Source organism: Hordeum vulgare, unplaced genomic scaffold (assembly GCF_904849725.1).
Source record: "Hordeum vulgare subsp. vulgare unplaced genomic scaffold, MorexV3_pseudomolecules_assembly, whole genome shotgun sequence".
In the NCBI taxonomy this organism is placed as follows: Eukaryota; Viridiplantae; Streptophyta; class Magnoliopsida; order Poales; family Poaceae; genus Hordeum; species Hordeum vulgare.
In genome coordinates, this window is record NW_025422585.1 from 80,694 (window position 1) to 88,430 (window position 7,737).

The 7,737-nt window shown below is 47.6% G+C and overlaps 1 pseudogene; it reads left to right on the plus strand.

Annotated features, from left to right (window-relative positions):
* Positions 1 to 4,015: 4,015 nt before the first annotated feature.
* LOC123420721 lies at positions 4,016 to 5,577 on the plus strand (annotated as a pseudogene).
* Positions 5,578 to 7,737: the final 2,160 nt, after the last annotated feature.

Genomic DNA, 7,737 nt, shown 5'->3' on the forward strand with positions numbered 1-7,737 from the left:
AGACATGCTTGAATAGTGGGCCATTTTCAAGAAGAATAAGAGTTGGGGAGCGTACAACATGTATGTATATTAGCTGCATGGCCAGTAATGTACTTCCGTTTTAAAATAAATAACTCAAAAATAACTTAATTTTATATTATTTTAATATAAAATTGAGTAATTTTTGAGTCATATTAGTCAATGCTAAGAGTAGATGAAACTTAGCACATGACCACTTGCTGTAGCCAGGTAAACACATAGCACAATCCGTAAAAAGTTTCTATTTAGGGTTTCCCTCTCCATTATCGAAGCAATTATATTGATGAAGTGCTTAATTGGCTTGCTACTTTCAACTGTTTCATTTGTTGATTTCCACAGTTCTTCTGAACCTATTTTTAAAAATTGGCTTCCCCGTGCCACGAGGCATCGTAACTTGAATTGAACCATCAGGTATTCTTAGCATTTTATTCATAATATTTCAAATTTTAATACGATGGCCTCTGATAACAAGGGTTTTTCTCCTCAAGTTGAATGGGTTTATTAACCAGAGCGTTAACCCTCGTGGCAGTCTGCAAGTAGGCTGCAAGCAGGCATATCTAATAACATAGCAAAACCAAGCTCTCTTACCCATCATTTTTGTATGTCATTCAATGAATCAACCACCTGATTATCCTTCTGAGGGCAGCAATTGTATCCAACCACCTATTTTGTGTACAAAGAAAGAACGCAAATGGTCGATCACATGATACACTGGAAGAAGCAAGCGCTACAATAAACTTATCGGACTGTGAAAAATTATTTCAGGATTGACTTGTAAATGCCAATCCATTTGGAAATTGTTTTGGTCGACATGATGCATCCTCCTCATTTTTTTTAAAAAAAATAGAAAAGGAGGATGATCCCCGGCCTCTGCATCTCGAAGATGGATGCAGCTACTTTATTATTTATACACAAAGATCTTATAAAACAATACATCAATATGTCTGAAGCCACCTTCTTGGCAACATCTGTCGCTACTCCTATCCAATGATGAAGGACTGCAGAAAGTGTGAGCCACATATCCTCTCACACAGCCTAACATCTAAAGCCGGAGGCCCCGATCGAGCTACATACCGGGTCAGGGGCACAAACCGGTCCAACGCACCCTCATAAGTCGTCGCCGTCGGTTTCCATCAATCCATCTTCAGAACAGTTACTCACACATCGACCTTGCAAGGCCTGTCATCGATGCCCCCACGGCACCAGACAACGCCTCCTCCCTACGTGCGCTCATCATCACGCATCCGTCGCTGAGACTTTGCCGCGCCTCGTCGCCGAGACTCCACGACGTCGATGTGTCACAGGAAACGCCGCTCCACCGTAGATGCCGACCAATGGTCCCTCGAGGCCGTGTGTACCTCCATGAATGACGCCCCCAAGAGGGAAACGACACCAAAACGTCGTCGTCATCCGATCTACTGATCTAGGGTTCCCCCGAAGGTAGAAGAGAGTGGCCTTGAACTACTCCTCCGTGATGCCTTAAGGAAGGGAGCGACATAGACAACGCCGCCATCATCGGCCTTGGCAGTAGCCAAAAGCAAGCTTTCATCCAGATCTGTTCGAAAAACCCATCTCTCCTGCATGGGCCACCACATCCTGCGACGTCCCCGTGAGCGGGATCCCAAGATCCGCCGCCACCAGCGACGCCACAGGGACCCACCACCTGATCGTCATCCCTGACGAAGGGATGGCGCCACCACCTTGTTCAGATCCAGCAGCACGCCAACGCCTCGTGCTGCCCCCAATCACATCTGTGAAGGAGGAGAGTCAATGCGCGCGCCCAACACCGCTTAGGGCCGTCGGACGGCGCCCGAGTCCGAGGAGGACCGATCTGGGATTGTGAACCCCAGACCCGCCGATGCCAGCCTTGCAGCGCCGCCGAGATCCCATCGGGCCGCCACCCGAGCGCACCAACTCCGCCTCCATGTCGTACGCCCAGGGAGGCCGTCGCATTTCAGCCAAAGGATCCCCTCGTAAAGAAGGGAGGAAGGGCCGCCGTCCGCCGGGCGAGCCCGGCCTCCTCCGACGACGGCGGGGAAGCAGGGGAGAAGGGAGGTTGAGGGCGGCGGCGGCTAGGGCGCCCGAGTTCCCCCCTGAAGGCGACGCGAGCGGTTCTCGGTTTTTTCTCCCTTCTCCTCATTTTCTTATTAAGTGCCCTCTGCTCCATATTCTCATTGTTAGAGGTAAAAATGCTATTCCATGAGCTCTCTCTCTCCTGGTAATTTCCCCATTGTCTTATACTTCGACGGTCCTCTGTTGATGCCTTGGCTTAAACTGCTTATCCCTATTGTTTGACTGACCACTTTCCGTGCTAGCAAAGTGAAAACTTCTGTTAAAATGCCTTCCAATCCCTGGTTCAAGACATTTAGATATTACATCATGCCTATTCCTTTTATTTCTCATATATGGCTTGAAATCTTGACTTCCAGCCAACAAATCTCCTGTCTTTCGACTCGTCATTATACAGCCAAGTTTAGTCCTTTTCTTTGTTAATTCACTACCTTGCTGACATAAGTGCATACTACTACCCTTCCTTATAGTGTGAGCTTTTTGATTTGCCTCTCTAATCTCAGTGGCAACCGGTTCTTTTATCATATTGGATTCCTTTTAAAAATGAGGAGATGTCCGTATGCACAACTCGTTTGCAAATGGTAGTTCCGCCATGTGAACTAGCAGGAAGAGGTTAATTTTTTTAGTACAAATGAAGTAGACTAGTTCCGAAGCTGATATTACAGTACGATTTTACTAAAACACTTCTAGATATGAGATAAGTATTACACATATAAACCATAGTATATTGTTGACTTTACGTGAAGATTCATGTTGGTATTTATTTTTCACTTTTTTACCTTTTTATACTTGATTTAATCATTTAGATGTGCAATAACGATGTCACATCTATATGTGTCATAGACACATGATTAAAGTAGTATCACTCAGACATGGACAAAAAAAAAATGCAAGCACGCACATATACGGAATCAAACGATTCTATCTATTCTCATGCAAATCACAAAGGGAATCGTTTCCCACCCGCGCGCCGGCCGAACCGACGCGTCGGTCGCCCCCTGGCGCGCGCGGGCCCTTGCAATATTTTTTCCATCCGCGCGCTTCTCTGGTCAATGGATGCAACATTTTGCGTCTAAATATGTTGCAACCTGCGTCATTTTTGCTACAAGCGTTTTTTACTATATTTTGTCTCAGTAAAAAAATGCATATAAGTTTCGTTGCAACTCTAGTTTGTCGGATTTTTTGTTAGTTTTTTTACTTTTTGCTACAACCGTGTTAATTTTTGCTACAACCGGCATCATGTTTTGCTGTAACCGTTCACTAAAAGTTGCATACACGTCACGTAAATTTTTGTTACAATCGACGTTTGACTTTTGCTACCACGTACCATCAGCTTCATTTTTTGTTACGATCACGTAGATATTTTTTTTCTACAAATTTTATTTTTTACAAATTTTATTTTTTATTGTAACCGTTGAAAAAATTGTTGCATGATATCGAAATTTTGCTGCATAGGAGGAAAAATGTTACATGCGGATCCAACGATGCAGACGACGCGGGGTTGGTGGATCCTGATCACCCCAATCACAAACTCTCTTACAATGAATTAAGCAAGCACTCATGACCGGACAGTATCGTACTAAGGTATGTATGCGCGTGCCACCGACAGGGCGATCGAAGTATAACATGCAAGGAAATGAGCTCGAGGAACGGTACAAGAAAACCATGTACGTACGCGCTGTACATGCACACATGCGTACGGCGGGCAATAAGCTGGCCACCGGCACACCTCGCCGCCACGTTGCGTGTGCGTACGTACATACGCGCGCGCTGACGGGGTCGTGAACCAACGGCACGCGGCGGCGCGGCGCCATCCCGGTCGACGACGACGACTTCCACGCCGGAATTCCACATGCTTCCTGTCCACACCGATCCCGATCGCTTATACTATAAAAGAACACGCTCCGTCGATCGTTCCTCCACCACAGTGCTCCATCCACTATCACATCACGATCACGATCAAGCAGTCACGGCCCATGATGCACCGTGCCACGATCATCGCGCTGATCGGCTGCCTTCTCGCCGGCGGCGGGGTTCGAGCGCAGCAGCAGGAGCAGCAGAGGTTTGACTACCCGGCGGCGAGGGCGCCCACGACCTGGGCCAACACGGACGCCGGCCTGCCGCACCACGTCGTCTACACCGACGGCTCCGTGGCGCGCGTCGCCCTGCTGCGCCTCAACCCGGCCGGCTTCGGCCCCTCCTTCGCCTTCGCTTCTTCTGCACCAGCAGCCACGGCGCGGCCCCGTGCGCCGGCTTCCTCCTCGGCGTCGCCGTCGTCTACTGCAACAGCGGCGCGCTCATCACCTCCGTCACGACCGGCGTCCCCGCAGGTCGTCTGGTCCGCCAACCGCGCCAGCCCCGTGGGCGAGGGCGCCTCCGCGGAGCTCACGCCTGAGGGTGAGCTGGTGCTCAGATCGGCCAACGGGTCGGCGGTGTGGTCCGCCGGCGCCAAGGGCCGGTCCGTCGCCGGGGTGACCATCGGCAGCGACGGCAACCTGGTGCTGTTCGACGGGCTCAACGCACGGTGTGGCAGTCGTTCGACCAGCCCACGGACGCGCTGCTCGTCGGCCAGTCGCTGAAGCACGGCGCGCGCTCACCGCCAACGCGTCGGCGGCTGACTGGCGCGACGGCAGGTTCTACCTCACCGTCGAGGACGACGCCCTGAGCGCCTACGTCTACGCCACGCCGCCGCAGCGCTATTTTCCACCTCGGCTTCGGCGAGACCGCGGTCGGCGCCTACGCGACGTACGCCAACGGGAGCCTCACGGTCTCCGCCCGGCCCGGAGCGCCGTCAGTGGCCGTCATCCAGCTGCCCACCGTCGTGGCGGGCACCGTGCAGTACATGCGGCTGGAGCACGACGGCCACCTCCGGCTCTACGAGTGGCGCTCCGGCCTCGGGCTGGGCGCCGGTGTTCGACGTGCTGCGCCTCTTCCCGGACGGCGGCTGCGCGTACCCAACAGTCTGCGGCGCGTACGGCGTGTGCACGGACGACACGCAGTGCAGCTGCCCCGACGCGGCCAACTTCCGGCGGTGGACTTCCGGAGGCCCAACCGCGGCTGCGTCCCGACGAGTCCACCGCCGACGGCGTGCGGCTCCTCGTCGTCGCCGGGGCGGCGCGCGCAGCACCGGCTGGTGTCGCTGCCGGGCACGGGCTACTTCAACGACCACGCCACGAGCATGCGGGCCGTGGAGCGGGTGGGCGAGGAGGCGTGCAAGAAGGCGTGCCTGGACGACTGCGCGTGCGCGGCGGCGCAGTTCTACTACGGCCCCAACGCCGGCGACGGGTTCTGCTACCTGCAGTCGGAGGTGTTCTCGATGCAGACGGTGCGGCCCGAGGTGGTGCACTACAACTCCACCATGCACATCAAGGTGCAGGCCGAGTCAGCCAGGATCTGATTACTCCCACCCTGAGCACCACGAATTAAGTTCTATGGCATATATGTTGAAATTCCAAAGTTGACCATGAGAATGAAATAATCTTTTCTCCATTCTCCCTAACTGAGAGGCAAAATTTCATGTTTTGACCCTTTTTAAAAATTTTGATCCGGATCTGACCGTTGTTTGTAAATAAATCGGGGTCTGACCCTCTTATAAAAATTCGTCGAGTCTTTAACGGCAGGGTATAACAGGCTACCGTTGACCTCTCTGACGTAGGAAACTTATCCACGTCAACACCACGGACCCGTACAACCACACATGATGGCGTTAGCCTGTACCCTACCGTCAAGGTGATCGTCGGTAGGTGTGAACACCGTGCCGCATACTAAGGAAAAAAATTGATAGGACCTGCAATTCTACCATTAGAGACTACGGTGATAGGTTGTTATACCCTACCGTTATAGAACCTGATGATAGGAAAAAAAAATCAGATCCCAAAATTTGTATAAATTAAGGTCAGATTTGAATCAAGTTCCAGAAAAGGATCAAAACACGAAAATTTACCACATTGAGCTCCTAGTCGGATACTGTCCAAAATGCTAGATTTTACGTACCTGGTTGGGTAGTTAGAGGAACACTGGTATCTTTATTTTACCAGGGTTTAAGTTCCGATGCTCGCAATATACCTCAACTTATTTCAAAAAATTATAAGGTGTATTGAAATAAGGTGTACGTGTGTGCATTTAAAAAGATGAATATATACGCATGTATATACAAACGTTTGCGTTCATAATGTGTTAAAAAGGCTACATGATTTTACAGATCAGTTTTTTTATTTAAGACAATTTTATGAAACAGTTGATTGTCCTTTTTAGTGAGCAATGCTAAACCTACATAGCTACCATACCGTAAAGTAACGTAATGGCTTACATGGCTCTTTCTAATTGAGGAAAATAGAGGAGGGGCCCACCCAATGCACATCAGGGGGGCGGTGGGATTAATAGTCAGTATAAAACCTTCAAAAATGCTAGACTTACGGATTTGTTTTACAAAAAGTTACGGACCTATACTTTTCCCTTCATTAATCCTTCCCCTTTGATTTTCACCGTGGGACCGGCCTCATCTAATCACCAATTAAAATAACCCAGCTCAGCCTCGTCCATAGAAGTCTTGTAAAGCATCCGTAGCTTAGCAAAGCCCTAAACCTTCCCTTCCTAATTAACCGCCCCAGAATTTAACAGGTGGGGTGGGCGCTGTAAATTTCTTTTGATGTAGCAAAGCTCGCCACACAGCACCATCCCACTTCAATCTTTTATTTCTAAATAGATACAACCCACTAGTACTATTTTCCTAGACATGCAAGTGTGCTACACATGAGAAATTTATGTATTTAAGTTATAAATTACATTGTTTTTTCATTACTCTATACATGCAAGCATCATAACATCAATTCATGCATATTACTCTTAAGTTACTTTTCGCATTAGATTTTATATTAACAATATATGTGTTGGTTGCATGTACCATACATATGTAGTTCAAATTCACATTTTTGTTAAAAATGACATTCTTTTACTGCATTTTTTTCTCTTTTTACACTTTTTATATTTTATTTTCATTTCTGAGCTTATATTCGCTTCTTATAAGTTATAGATGTTTTTTAGCAATTTTCATAGATCTTCTAGCAAGTTTTCCGCAGCAACGTGACGAGGCATCATCTAGTAATCTAAACAACATACCCACTATTACGCCCCGCCCCCCCTCCTCCTGAATTTCAAATGGGTGTCCCTCCCTCCGGAAATACACTTGGTTCCTGATTGTATATACAGCCAATATAATGATTTTTAATTAGTTAATTAAAAGACAAAATAGTTTTGATATATTTTTAGATTAAACTTGACTTTGTTTTGTACTACTATAATTTTCAAGAAAAAAGTCTATATTGACTTTTGAACAAAAAAAATGAAATTTATTTGTTATTATAGGTCACTAGTCATACTGTTTTGACCCAAAAATTGTCTTTTTATGAAAAGAAATGAAAGTGTAATTTTTCTTTTTGAAAATTTTCTTACAAGTATAATTAAAGATCAAGTTTATTTAAAAATAGTTTGAGATTTTCTTGATTTTATGTTGAATTGCTAATTTTGTTTTACATATAGAATGTATATACACCCAGATTTCAAAAGTTCCCCTCCTCTCCCTCCCCTTAATTCAATAACAATCTGCCAACTCAAACTAACCCTGTAAAACGCATGTAGAAGTCTGTTGAG